The sequence below is a fragment of the Myotis daubentonii genome, chromosome 14 (genome assembly GCF_963259705.1).
Source record: "Myotis daubentonii chromosome 14, mMyoDau2.1, whole genome shotgun sequence".
Lineage (NCBI taxonomy): Eukaryota > Metazoa > Chordata > Mammalia > Chiroptera > Vespertilionidae > Myotis > Myotis daubentonii.
The window spans coordinates 11988688-12003936 of record NC_081853.1 but is presented as its reverse complement, the minus strand read 5'-3'; the positions used below and the strand labels follow the sequence as shown (position 1 = coordinate 12003936).

The window sequence follows — 15249 nt, the reverse complement described above, 5'->3', positions numbered from 1 at the left end:
TGAAGGCTGCCGTGCTAGCAAATTCCCCAACTCTGGGCTGAACAGGAGTAATTCAGTAATGTAGCTATAATTGGGTGATGTCAACTCAGCATAATTTGTAATGTTTTGCTAACAAATTACCTCATTTTTTTTCTGAAAAAAAGGTATCTGTGATTCCATGTGATAAGCTGCTTTAAAGAACTGAAATATAGCGCTAATGATAAAGATCTTTAATTGACAGAAATGTTAATAGAATCATCTGCTAAGAATGATCTTAGCTGATTTTTATATACAATTAACCTTTTAAACATAAGAAGCTTGAATTTTTAACCAGCAGATGTTTAGAACTGGTGATGCATGATCCACATATACTTCTGTGTTTCGTCAGTATGGATATTCTACTGGAGAGGTTCCTCATAAACTGTAACTTAGTTCTCTGCACAGTCCTCCATGCCCGTAGACTGGTCTCCTTGTCTGGACCATCTTCTCCTCCCTTCCATTTACTTGTCAATGACCTCTGTCACATAGGTCCCAATCAAAACCCTCCTTCTCCATAAAGCTTTCCAGAGCCATGGGCAGAATTACTTTCTCTCTCTGGCCCTTACTCCTGTCACCATAGTACAGTGCAGATGCCCTTGTACATGCTATTCCCCTACGACTGCCCCTGGTTAAGGCCCATTCATCCTGGGGTTTCAGTTCAATGCCTTGCTTCATGGAGGACCATCCCTGCCTCCGATTAGGGCACATCGCACACGCATTTTCATACCATGGCATTCATTTCCTTTGTTTCACTAACCCTAGTTGTCATTGGTATCACCCTGTCTCTATCTTCCCCTGGGATAAGGTTATAGCCGGGGTCTATGTTGGGTTTTTCTTAAACCTAGTAGTAGCACATAATACACCATGTTCAAAGAAAGAATAAATAAGTGAAGGGATGAATGAACAAACAAACACAATCTCTGTTTCTATCTCTCTCCATCAGTCTTCTCCACCAGATTGCAAACTCAAAGGAAACACATTACCCATTGTAGTGATCACAATGTCTAACTAGGGTCTGGCACATAATGGAAGTGAACAGTTAATTAAATTGGATTTCTTCTCTTGTAGTATTAGAATCAGGTTGGCCTTAGAGAATGTAATCCCAAGAGCTTATCCTGTTTTATACTGCCTGTTATCCATTGACCCTCATCAAGAACCCACCATGGGCCAATCACTCTGCAGGATATAGTGAAACAGAGAGAATGATATTTAGAACCAAGTACTCTATAGTTTCGATTCCCTTTTATGACTACATTTCTGCATTTATGCCAGATACTGGGGGAATTATAGAGGTCAATCAAACAAACACTGTCCTTGAGAAGCTCAGAATCTAGTAGAGGAGATAAAAACAAAGAAAAATATCAGGAGATAAAGCCCATGAGTAACATAAGAGGTGTCTCAATACTCTTAGTGTTCCAATGAAGGACAGAAAGGATGTGGGCTCAAGTGGAGGTGGTTTACAAAATAGTCTTACCCAGATGAAGACAGGAATTGGGGATGTTCCAAAAAGAAATGGAGGTGAAAAGCAACATACACTTCTTGATTCAACAGATCCAGATGCAGCCAGGATTTGAGCCCAAGTCTAGGCCAGAATCTACCGTCTGCATCACCACATGATACTGCCCCTGTAGGTATATGTCCTTCCTCTGGGTCCAGTAAAGAGAAACACTGGGAACTGCCTGTCACACACATACACCTGCTTTGTTTATTCCTCTAGATTCTCCAACTTCTAGGCATAGAAACATAGGGTGCTTCATCCCCCAACTAAGCATTTCCCTAAATCACAATTTAGTATTAGACTGTGAGCTAATACCAGGGTCAATCCTATCTAATAAAAGACAAAAAGGGTAATTGACCATACCTTCGATATGCTTCCCATTGGCTAATCAGGGTGATATGCAAATTAACCTCCAACAAAGATGGCAGTTAATTTGCATACTAGGCTCCAAGCGGTGGAGTGAAGCCAAACGTACCCGAAGCCTGCCGAGCAGAGAGGCCTCAGGGCAGCGGAGCCGAGAGGCCTCACCGCCCTGGGATCAGTGGAGCTGCAAGACCTCATGGCCCTGGTGCCAAGTGGAGCCACAAGGCCTCACAGCCCCAGGATCAGTGGAGCAGCGAAGCCTGATGGTTCAGGGGAGGGCAGGGGGGGGCGGGGAGGGGGGTGTGGGGGGCGGTCTGGCCGGAGCCCAGCCAGGGTGAAGGCCTTGGTTCTGGGTGCCAGAGGAAAACTGGTGCCAGCAGCCAAGGGAAGGGAAGGCCTATTGCACGAATCTCTTCATGCAACAGGCCTCTAGTAAAACATAATCCATATAAACAGTGTTATGGTAATTTTTGTTAATAAAACTTAATTTGAAAATACTGTCCAACATTTAACTCAATTAATTAACTCAATTTAATTTAGTTTTAAAAAAAAAAAAAAGGATGCTTTGGTTTTGTCAGATAATGAAAGCCACTTACTCCAATGTGGCCCCCTTTAGTTTTTCCCCCAGAAAGCACTGTGAAAAACTGAATACGCACAAACTAAAGAAAATCAGTTAATTTGGAAACCCTTACTCCACTACTCCTGTGCCTTTTTAAAAAATATATTTTTATTGATTTCAGAGAGGAAAGGGGAGAGAGAGAGAGATAGAAACATCAGTGATGAGAGAAAATCATTGACCTGCTGCCTCCTGCACACTCCACCCTGGGGATTGAGCCCACAACCCTGGCATGTGCCCTGACCAGGAATCGAACCGTGACCTCCTGGCTCACAGGTCAATGCTCAACCACTGAACCACACGAGCCAGGCTATTCCTGTGCTTTTTAAACAAGAGTCTATGTCATAGTGTATCCTTTTCTCAAATTACCCTTTCCACATAATGTTTTCATTTGTAAACACATTCTCTTTAAAGTAGGAGGAAACAGATTTATGTTCCTTAAATGTTTAAGGAATATTTGGGTTCCCCAAACCTATCTCAAAGGAAACAACTGAAAACTGTCCCTATGAAGCATCAAGACACTGGCCATCAGGACACTGAGGGCAGGGAGCAACCGTGTGGCTCAGCACTTTACCGTAACTAGACAGGCTGCTGCGCAATCACATAATGAGCTCCAGCAGAGATGGTCACCCAGGAGCCAAACCCATGGCTCTGGAAAGAAAACCAGCAGCAGAGGGGAAGCTGCTCTTCGCTGGAGCTGGTTCCTAGCAGCACTTCGCTGCCAGAGTCCTGCCTTGTCACCTGTGTGTACTCCTCATTAGGAACCATGTTGTGGAACATGGTATCTTCTCCAGCTGCAAGCAAAGGCAGTGCCCTGGAATTGCCCAGTGGCCTGCGTGTGTGACTAATGACTAGAGCTCTGGTCCGTGCTTGATGCCTGGCCTTCAGAATTACATGAACCTGTTGCGAAAGACACACCATTGTTACAGATATACAGAAACAGATTAAGCTCCAGATGGAAGACTGTTCCAGCCACTGGCTTTTCACCTAAGCAACAACACAGAATGATTCGGCACCCAGTTCCTTAGCTCAATTAAGTCTTAGGACTGGAAGTCAAGTTATCCTGGTTTCCTAAGCATTGTCCACTCAATGCTTGTTCTTTGCCTACTGCTGCCCACTTGTCTACGGTAGCTTCTTTTGATAACATCCATCCTTGAGCATGTCTTTCCATGTCCAGGTGACTGTTCCACCATTTGGCACAATGTTCCAGCTCTGCAATGAACTACACATTATTGTTGTATCAGCTGTTCCACAAAGAGATAAAATCGGGATCAAACACAGAACTTGTCAGGGCAGAAAAGATAAGGTGAAGAACAGTGGGAAGAAAAGAGTGGAAATTGAAGTTTAAGAAACATTTAGGAAACTATTGACCACCCCATTTTTTTTTCTCCTTTGATTCTTTAGACCTGCCAGTATCGGCTGCTATGTTCCAATTCTGATATATGTTTAGTTTAAGACTGTTTGTTGACTTTGCTCCTCCATTACAAGTAAGGGCCGCTGTGTTTCCAGGCTTTATCCACTCATCACCTGATAACTTCAATTTTTAAAAATAGCATTTCATATTTCATATTGACCAAAGTTTTGCCACCCCAAAATATGTCTTTTGGGGTACTGATTCTAAGATAGTTATTAAGAAACAAGCATATAGGCCTAACCAATGGGCACAGACAACAGGGGTGTGAGGGCACGAGTGGGGGGAGATAGAGGGTAACGTGGGGATAAGGACACATATGTAATAACTTAATAAAAAAAGAAAAAAGAAAAAGAAACAAAAGACTCAGAGAGAACCTTTGACCCTTGCCCTTTACCTGCTTAAAGGAATTCAGAGAGAAAAAATCTGCTAAAAAAAAAAGGGGGGGGGTCACCTTAGCATGAGAATAAACTAAACGTGTGAGACAAGGAGAAATCTAGCAAACCCTGTTGCCCTGTGTGTCCCATTGTTTCTGAGTGGTCCAGCAATAACTCATTTTACTATAGATTTGCTCTTTCTCATCTACCTACAAATTGCCTTTGAAATCCCAGACCCCTGCCCCGTTTCCCCTTTGTCCAGATTGACATACAAACCACAACTGCCCAATGGGCCTCATATTCGTATAGCACCCTAGCACCCTCATATGAACATCCATAATACATTTTGGATATTTCCTCCTGTTAATCTGCCTCATGTTAATTTAATCATTAGTCCAACCAGAAGGACTTACAAAGATCAGAGGAAGGTTATTTGTGACCCCCTACAATATCTAAGGAATTTCATTGAATTTCAAAATTCCTAACACTAGACTCCAGATGCCTATGGTATCTTTTTGCTTCAGATATTTCTGCTTTTTTTTTTTTTTTGGTATAAACTTGTAAGAACAATAATTATAATAGCTGATGCTTTTCTAAATTCTATGTAGTAGTAATTCATCTAATCTTCACAAGAACCTATTATAGGGAATTATTATTATCCTCTTTCACAGGTGAACCAAGACCTAGGGAAATCCATGGACTTGCTGGAGGACATTCAGCTCAGTAAGGATACAGCCAAGATTCCAGTCCAGGCAGCCTAGCTCTAGAACCTGGGTTCTGAACCTCTACACCACACTGTTCCTCAGAAGGAGCATGACAACTCCCTAGGCTTTCATTCCACACTCTCAAATACAAAGTGCTAATCATAAAGAGAGCACATGTTAGTGTAAAACATGTATAAAAGGAAATGAATTAAAAAATAAATGTTGCCTCCTCTCCTTCCTCCCATTCCCCTCACATCTCCTACCCTCATATCTTTACCATTTTATTTCCCAAGGGAACCAATGCTAACAATCTGGGATGTATTTTTGTTTTTTAATATAGACATACATTTTTATACATGTTCATATAATACATACTCTTCTGCTTCATGCATTTCATGTCAATTCATAAGGACCGACAGCTTTTTAATAGCTGCAGAGTAATTTCAATGTATAGACTCATAATATTGAATTGAAAAAGTCCTCCTTGAGGGGTATTTAATTTACTTTCAATTTCTTACTACTACTAACAATATTATAATGAACTTTTCTGTATAGTTAGTTGGCCAAGTATATCTGCAGAGTATGTTAGAAATTTCAAAGAATTTCTAGGTCAAGACATTTCAAACAATGGTTGATAGTTCCAAACTGCCCAAAGTTTACTATAATTTATACTCATAACAGAGTCCATGTGCATATACCCACACATTTTTACCCATAGTGATTAGTATATGTTTCAACTGATTTTTAATTTAATTATGAAAATGAGGTTATAATGAGTTCCCTAAGATTCCTTTTGGGATTCCTAACTTAGTAGGACCTACTCAATCAGTTCTGAGAATAAAATATAACAACTACCCAATCTCAAAATATCTTGTCTGCCTCTCCCAAATAACTCTTCTAATCTGACCTCATTTATACAGTAACCTCTAAGTCTTTCCAGATTGAGTTACAGATGGAAGAATCTCAGGAAACATAGACCAAAATCCAACAATAAAATAAAAAGATATTTTGGTAGGGAAAATGGCTCTCCAAGGTCATAGAGGCATCCAGAATTGTCTCCATGTCCCCAGACAGAAACTAAAATATCCACTATTTTTTGACAGTATAAATGTAGAACGTGCCCCAGTCTGAATAGAAATGAGCAAATCTTGAGTGCAGAACTGACTTTCTGGGAGCTGTGTGGGTTACCTACAGTCGTGCTTTAGGTGGCTCTGATTCCATTTTGAAATGAGTAGGAAATATTATTCCAGGTGCTTACTGCCCCTCAAGCACAGTCACAAAGGACTCTCTTCTAGCTCCACTGGATATGCAGTTGCCATTCTTCTGCTCTACTCATTGATGATGCTGTGTTTTGCATTCTAAAATGGCACCGCAAGGATTAACTAATATAAACACAAACTAATAGGGACATCATCATCTTCAAGATTAGCATTAAGTGAACCAAGCACTGGCTAACACATTATCAATGACATGAGGTAGGTTATCATTATTATTCAATTTTACAGATATGAATATGTTGTCACAGTTATAAGTGATATTGCCATGGCCCAAACCATTTCTATACTATTTCAAAAGTCATGCTCTTAACCATTACACTATACTCCCTTCCACAGGCATAAAATAAACAAATATCAATAAGCAAAAGAATTCCAAATAAGGGAAGGCTGAAAGGGAATGGTGGCAGTTAGTGTATTTTGGAGCATAATGGGCTAGTCTAATTGTCTCTTGTTTCAAAATGTGTTCATGTAACTACAAAAGTATTCAGGTTCACAGGCACAAATGTGTATGGAGGCCAGGAAGGTAACATTCATGAATAAAGAAGGCCAAGTGCATGACAAAGGGAGTGGTGAAGAGTGTGACACACATACCCCATCTGAAGGGGGCAGTGTTTCCAGATCACTGAGTTTTGTTCATGAGAAGTGAAAACTATAATTATTAATGTAAAATGTTCCTATTTCTGAATTCTAATTTTAAGAATATAGTAAGGGTGAGTTTGAAACCTCTGACCTCCACATATCCTCTATAATAAAAGCCTAATATGCTAAGTGTCTGGCATCCCATCAACCAATCAAAGCATAATATGCTAATGATATGCTAAGGCTGCTCAACCGCTCGCTATGACGTGCACTGACCACCAAGGGGCAGATGCTCTGACCAGTAGGTTAGTTTGCTGCTGGGGTACGGCCAATTGGGACTGAGCAAGACAGGCCAGACACACCCTAGAGCCCTCTCATGGTCCCTCCCTGGCTGGCCAACTTCTTGCATCCCTCCCTGGCCTTGATCGTGCACCAGTGGGGTCCCTTGGCCTGGCCTGCACCCTCTTGCAATACGGGGCCCCTCATGGGATGTCAGAAAGCCAGTTTCAGCCCAATCCCTCAGGCCAGACCGAGGGACCCCCACTGGTGCATGAATTCGTGCACCAGGCCTCTAGTAAACAATAACATGGAAGGAGTTTTAGCAGCACTGTGAGATGCTTTCCTAGTAGCCATCTGTCCTTCCTTGCTAACATACCCTGATCTTTCTCAGGACTATGGATTATAGTAATGTGCTCAGGGAAGACACACCCTGTCCCCAGCCCAAGAGGCTGAATCGTGATTGGCCTAAGCCAATGCAGGTAGCTAAGTTATCCTTTCCCAGTGACTAGTCTTGGAGGGGATACACATGTGACCCAGTTCTCACTAAAAAGAAATAACAAGATAACTACTACGGAAATATTTTCTTCCCTAAACAAACAAACAAACAAAAAAGGCCCCTTTTGCCTCCTCCCCTCCTATCCTGTGCTGGGTGCTAATCTGCAGCACTGTGGCACTGACAGCTCTGGCAGCCTTCTTATGAATATGAGGCAACAATCCTGAGGATGAAGGCCAACATATCATTGATGGTGTAATGGAAGCATGAGGGGGCTTGGGTCCTTGTTGAGCAGCTAAAACAGGCTTCTTGTTCAAACAATAGTAGGACACCATTTGTTGGGTTTTCTGTTACTTGGTACTGAGTACATTCTAATGAAGGATGTCTCTCACTTCAGAGTTCTAGCCCTTTGTTTACGATATTTCTAATGCAGGAAACCATCTTAACATCAAGTTCATGAGTTAGAGTCTGTGGCTAGATGTGAGATAAGTCTCTGCCACTTGAGATCACCTACACTCTGCTTCGAAAATTTAAATTATGCCGTTAGCTTTTCAAGATAGGTGAAACACTTTATAGCATCATATAGCAAGGACTTAACTGCTCTCATTGTTGCCAGGCAACGGCATAAATGCTGCCTAGAAACAAAATTCACAACTCTTGACTCCCCAAAGGAGGGTCCTTCTCTATAACTGATATGCTTGTGCCCAAGTCTGACACTTTCCATCTAGCAAAGGTCATGGTGCACATCTGGGCTCTCCAACAATCCCAAGCTCATTATACTGCCAACTTATATAATTCTTGATCACGTCATAAATTGTGGTTTCTACATGCAAAGCCAAATGACAGAGTGAAGACTGTCCTGGGGCATAATTCCCTGTCCTTTGACCTGTCTCACTATATAGACTGATTGGGGACCATCCCCGCAAAGGAAAAGAACATGTGAAGGTTCTTATCAGCCTGAAGATCACTGGCAGGTGAACCAAGTTTTGTAAACATCTTTCAACTTTCAAGGAAAGTTTGAGACTTCACAGTGAGTGATATGATGAACTTTAATAATGCCTCAAGAGGATCCTAACTTTGAGTCTTTTGAAAAACACACGTGCACACACAGGCTAAGATGTGCTCACCATTCTATTAGTAAAGAAACTTCAAAACGCAAATACAGATGATGTCCTGAATTTACATTTCACAATGATCCTAATGTTGTGTTTTTGCAAGTGAATTTTTAAATACTTTAAATTCATAGACTCATAGTCTTTAAAATCAGGAGAGACCCTGAGATCAAGGGCTTCTAGGGACCACATAAGAAAATATGCAGAATGTACCTCACAACTGTCCATCCAACTGACAAGGCTTGGAATTATTATCTGTCAATTTCTCCAGGTCCTCCGGAGGTCAAGGTGACAGAACACGGCCCACAGCCTCAGGTGAACAAAACCAGGTTTTCACCATAAGTCACATGGTTAGCATAAACTTTTTGGTATGGTCCAAGTTCCCAAGTATTCAAAGTCACTTTAATCCCACAGGCTATTTCAAGGTTTCAGGGGTTATCGCCCAGGATCAGTCAAAGCTAGTCTTTTCTTTGGACTGTGCAGAGTTTTAACACCCCAAACCTGCTGAATGAACTAACCTTTTTCTGCACAATCTGTTTGGAAAGAACTTAGTCACACAGCCATGCACCTACAATGAAAATAGGAAATGCAGTTTTTGTTCTGAGCAGCCATGTGCTGCTTACCATTTGGGAATTCTGCTGATGTATTCCAGTGGTTCTCAAACTTTAGCATATCCGACCAAGTGGAGAGCTTGTTAAATTCAACTGCAAGCACCCCACCAACTGTATCCCTCCAGTTTCAGATTCAGTAGGTCTGGGGTAAGGACTGACAATATGCATTTCAACAAGTCCGCAGGTGTATTAGTTTTCTGTTACTGTCAGAACAAATTATCACAAATTCACTATGCTACTGTTCTGTAGCTCAGAAGGCTGGCACAGGCTTCACCAGGCTAAAATCCAGCTGTCGGGAGGCTGTGCTCCTTTCTGGAGGCTTCAGAGGAGGCTGTTTCTTACTCATTGAGGTGTTTGGCAGAAATCAGTTCTCAGGTTCCTGTTTCCTTATTGGCTGTGAGCTGATGGCCAGTGTAGGCTTCTAGAGGCCACCCACATTTCTTGGCAGGTGGATCCCTCCCTCCTTTATCAAGTCAGCTATGAGGTTTTCAGTTCTTTTAGTGCTTTTTCTCTTTCCCGCCTCTTCTTTTACCATCAAATCTCTCTGGTTGCAGTCTAAAAAGCTTCTTTGATTTTATGAGCTCACGTGATTAGAGTGGGCCCACCTAGATAATCAAGAATGATCCCCCCATCACAGCCCAAAATCTATAAATTACATATGCAAATTCCCTTATGCCATGGAAGATAACGTACTCACGCATTCTGGACATTAGGGGGTAGACACCTTTGGGGGAAGCCATAACTGCTTACCACACCAGTTCATTCTGATGTGCTAATTCTGGGACCACACCGTGAGAAGCACTAGAGTAAAACGGCGAGAACAACCAGTCTCTTCTGCAGCCTTCTTTTACACTGTTTAAAAGTGTTAATAAACGCTTACAACAAATGGATTGACTGCAGATTTATCTCTTCACTGGGCCCGAGGACTGCTCACAAAGTAATGAAAAATGGGCACAAAGCAGGGTCCGAGAAGAGAAAAACAAGGAACTGAAATCACCCTGCAATTAGATCATCGGATCCTACATAATCTAGTCATTTCTCAGACTATATTCAGTGAAATTCTTAATTAAGAGAAAAAAAGAAAGAGAATGCAAGCAAGCCAATCCTGGGTCAAAAAGAGAATTACATTAAAATTTAACAGGTTTCTTTATGTCAAGACTGCTCATGACCTTTAAAATGCCAGTGGATGGCCAGTCGGTATGGATCAGTGGTTCAGTGTTGACCTATGAACCAGGAGGTCATAGTTCAATCCTCAGTCAGAGCACATGCCTGGATTGTAGGCTGGATTCCCCAGTAGAGGGCATGCAGGAGGCAGCCAGCCGACCGATGATTCTATCAGCCGTGGGCAAACTATGGCCCGCGGGCCATATCCGGCCCGTTTGAAATTAATAAAACTAAAAAAAAACAAAAGACCGTACCCTTTTATGTAATGATGTTTACTTTGAATTTATATTAGTTCACACAAACACTCCATTCATGCTTTTGTTCCGGCCCTCCGGTCCAGTTTAAGAACCCATTGTGGCCCTCGAGTCAAAAAGTTTGCCCACCCCTGTATCTCATCATTAATGTTTCTGTCTCTATCTCCCTTTCCCTTCTTCTTTCTGAAATCAATTAAAAAATAAAAATAAATAAATAAACAAAATGCCAGTGGGTGCTATGAACCTCCAAGAAGGAGGACAGAGTTTTTCAAAATGATCTGGCCATGGACTATATCCTTCTTGGCACATATCCTGGAACTGGGCTCTTTGGAAAAGTAGTAAAGGTTGCTCTGGGGTGAAAGGTGGTAATTTAATGCACCTTCACTTTCTAGGTTGGTGCTTTTCAACTTTGCACAAAATACTACAAAACGCTGCAGACTGGAATCATCTCAGAAGCTTTAGAAAACACTGCTGCATACATAGGTCACACACACCAGAGATTCTAATATAACTGGTCTGAGGCATGGACAGACAGAGTGATTGTTTTCCACATTCCCAGCCAATGCTAATGGGCAGCTGAGATTACAGACCACTGCCAAGGTGATGACCCTGCTCTCCCGAATCATCCTGAGTGTGCAGTTACTCACCACAGTGAGAAAATCTGGTACTGTTCTGTGTATTTTCACTGTTGCCCAACCAAATTAAGGGCGTGATTTTGAGAATTAAGAGATAGCCTGGAGTAGCACAGAGTACAAAACAACTCCACACTCAATGATACCATCCTTTCTACCATCATTGCCAGGTCAGATTACTTTAATCTTATTGTATCCCCCAAATTTAGCTCAATATCCCACACATGGCAGCTGTTCAGTAAGTAATGTGGTAAGTATTAAAGTATGAACAAAGTCCTCTTCAAAATGTGAATCCTGGAAGAATCAAGCTTCAATCAAACCTACACGCACACCGCTCTAAACAGATAAGGGGATTAGATAAATGAGATGGGGAACCAGCATTTTGATTGGCATGGTACCCAGCACACATCCAACCATGTGTGAGTGAATGAATGGGTGAGTTCATGAATTTCAGCATAAATAGGCAGGCATAAGTTTGTCAAAGTGTGAAGTAACTGGGTGGAGCCCAGAGCAGGAGGTAAAGTTCAGAGAAGAGGTAGACATTCACATACTGTGCCTCCTCCTCCAGTTCTGTGTAGGTCACTGAAAACCCTTGGCATGCCAGTGAAAATCACTCCAAGACTCCTGCTGAAATGTCAAGACTTGGAAAATTTGCAAATCTTAGCTGCCTCTAATTCATCTTTCTTCCCAACTGATTATGATCCAATGCAATCTCTCCAGCTCTGCCCGGATGATGGGAGAAGAAACTGTACACATGAACCTCCTGTCTTCTGCTCCTTCTCCATGCTGACAACATGGTGCTGCCCAGCAATTGCCAACCACCCCTTTCCAGGGCACCTTTTGAGAGCATCTCCCTTGGACTATCCAGGGAAAAGAGCACCAATTTTTCTGGTGATGTTATGTCTTATGGATAGATGCATTCCTAACAACTGCCCAGTCCTAAGATAATGCAGCCTATCTTTCAATGTTCTGCCACTTAATTCATGGTGATGTTTATCTTGGCTTCAAGAGAATGAATTATTGCCATATTCAGTAAGTCTCCTACCACCTTTCCTCTTCCCCATTATCATAAAAGTTAAAGTTGTTTATTTATGAATGAAATAATTTATCTGAACATTTTAACAATGCACTGGCACTTATGGAGGTTTTAACTTCGATTTTGTTAAAGATACAAAGTCAAATATCACTTTGGTACAAGTTGCTCTGGTGTTTTCTCCCCTCAATATTTAATAATATATGGGATCCATTTTGGCCTTGTGCAATTAATACAAGAAGTATAATAAACCCTCATCAATCCCCTTGAGAAAACAACAAATCAGTAATAATTTATCTGTGCAGTCTAAGGCCTTGATACAGAAGTTCCAAAATTACTCCAAAAGAAAAAGAACAGAAAAAAAAAAAAGAAAAAAAAAACTCCATGTCAAGAGCCATCAAGAAAGAGCCAGACAGTCTCACAGATTGCTGTTGGGAACGTAGAGTGCACATTTCTGAATTGCAACTTGGCAATATGCATCAAAAATTCACAGCTTTAAAATCTTCATTTCCTGACCCATTATTTCAAGGACTATATCCTGAGGAAATAAAAGATGTGCCCAAAGACATATCATATATAGATGCTTATTAATAATGTTAGTTTCCATTAAGAGAAATGTACAGGCATACAAATAAGGGGATTGTTTAATAAGTTTTTTTATCTACAAAATGGATCATTATATAGTCATTGAAAAAAATGTTCCTAAAGAATTATAGTTTATAAGAAAATGCACAAAAATCTACACACTAGTATAAAGTTAAGTGGAGCAGAATTATGTAAAATAGCCTATGCAGCCTATCCCAATATGTTATGTAACGTATATTTGCATATACATTTACTAGGGGCCCGGTGCACGAAGATTTGTGCACGGAGGGTGGGTCCCTCAGCCCGACCTGCACCCTCTCCAATCTGGGAGCCCTCAGAGGAGCCCTCTCCAATCCAGGGGTTTCTGTCTGTCTTTGCAATCATATGAGCGAATTGTCTGAGACCCCAACCCAGTTTGGTTTCTTGCTCACAGAATAATAGAGGCTTTTTTTTCTTTGCTTCATTGGTGGAGATTTCCTGAAAGTTTTAGGATATCTTCCCTTTAATTTTTCCTAGGCACTCTGATTTTACTTATGTCTCTCACCTTTGCTTTCCCTCCATCCCCCACCTCAACAGTAACTTGCTCCAGGCTCACTTTGCTCTAGTGTCTAGGAGATCCGTCTGCCACCAAAACTATGATTCCCAACATTCCTGGTGCTCCCCATGCTCCAGGCTTCTGCTTCCGGTCCAGGGGCTGCCACCAGAACTACTATTCCCAGAATTCCTGGTGCTCCCCGTGCTCTTGGTTTTCCCTTCCTGCTCTGTCTCCATCCCACGGCCTCCCACTCTGCCAAGTCTTCCAAGCCTCCAGCTCTCCCTCTCTGCTCTCCATCTGGCGGCTTGGGGAACCAAATTCCCCAAGCCGCTCCACTCTCCACTGGCTCTCCTGCTCTGCTCTCCGCCTGGCAGCTTGGGGGAAGCGACCGAGGGAGCCACATCCCCCCAAGCTGCCTGCTCTCCCACTCTGCTCTCCACCCTGCGCCTGTGTATGCAAATTAACCTGCCATCTTTGTCAGGTTAATTTGCATGCTTGCTCCTGATTGGCTGGTGGGTATTGCAGAGGTATGGTCAATTTACATGTTTCTCTTTTATTATATAGGATATATTTACACTTATTCTACATAGAAAGTGATCACTAAATATTTCTGAATGTATAAGCCGTATGTATGTGCATTCAGATGTGTGTACACATGTGTATGTGTGTAAAAAGACAAAATGTTAATAGTAGTATTGGGTAGCCAGAGAATTCTAGAGAATACTTTTTTCCTTCTATATTTTCTAAATTGCCTCAATATACATGTTATTTTTATATTCCAAAAATATTATTACTGATATGTGGGCTAAAGAAACTCATTGCCATTCTCCCTGAAGTATTCCAATGATGCAAGCACTCTTATTAGATATTTCCCTCCTTGTTTGGTCTCCTCCATCATCCATGGCTTTGGGGCAGGAATTATTTGGATTCAAATCCCAGCTCTCTCCTTTAGATCTGTCTGACCTTGGGTAAGATAATTCACCTTTCTGGGTCTCCTGGTATAAATTGCTGGGAGAAATAAATGAGAAGCGTTGAGTGCCTTCCTTTTCACAGGACCTGACTCTGGTTGTGTTTACTCATTGGTGGCCCATGTCCCAAACCCAGGGATAAGAAGCTGGGCCCTACTCAGCCCTGGGCTTCACTGGACTAGGATAATCATGGTAACTTCATTCTCCTTACAAAGGACTGTCTTAGGGTATGGTTTGAATTGTGGCCAATGGACTAAGAGAATGAATTGTTGGGAGGCTTCTGAGAAAGTTTTCCTCATTCTTAAGAAAACAAAGGACACATGAAAGGGTGAGTATTCGCCTCCATCTAGCCTTCAGGCTCTGCTGTCAGGATGTCTGGAAGCCAACCGGGAGCCTGGGGGGACAAGCCTGCAGGGAGGAGTAATACCTGAAAGAGGGCAGAAATAACAGATGAAAAGAACCCTGGTTCTTGATAATGTTGTTGCTGAATTCTGGAAAGACCTTATTTTTTCATCTAGATTTTAACATTTTTGTTTAAATAAGTGGAACTGAGGTTTCTAAGACTTCCATCTGAAAGAATCAGAAGTGATACAGAAAAATAAAAGTGCCAAGCCCACGACAAAGGGCTTAGTTCAACAAATATAAGCCTTCCCTTCTTTCTCTTATCCTCCAAATATGTATATACAATGTATAATGTATATTTGTTTATAATTTGTACATATAGAAAAGGCAACAAAAAT

The 15249-nt window shown here is 41.7% G+C and overlaps 1 protein-coding gene across 1 annotated transcript in view; it reads right to left on the bottom strand.

Moving 5' to 3' along the window:
* The window catches only part of FHIT (fragile histidine triad diadenosine triphosphatase), a 1351032-nt gene that overhangs the window by 1174870 nt on the left and 160913 nt on the right, over positions 1-15249 (bottom strand). The gene's annotated exons all lie outside the window — the stretch shown is intronic.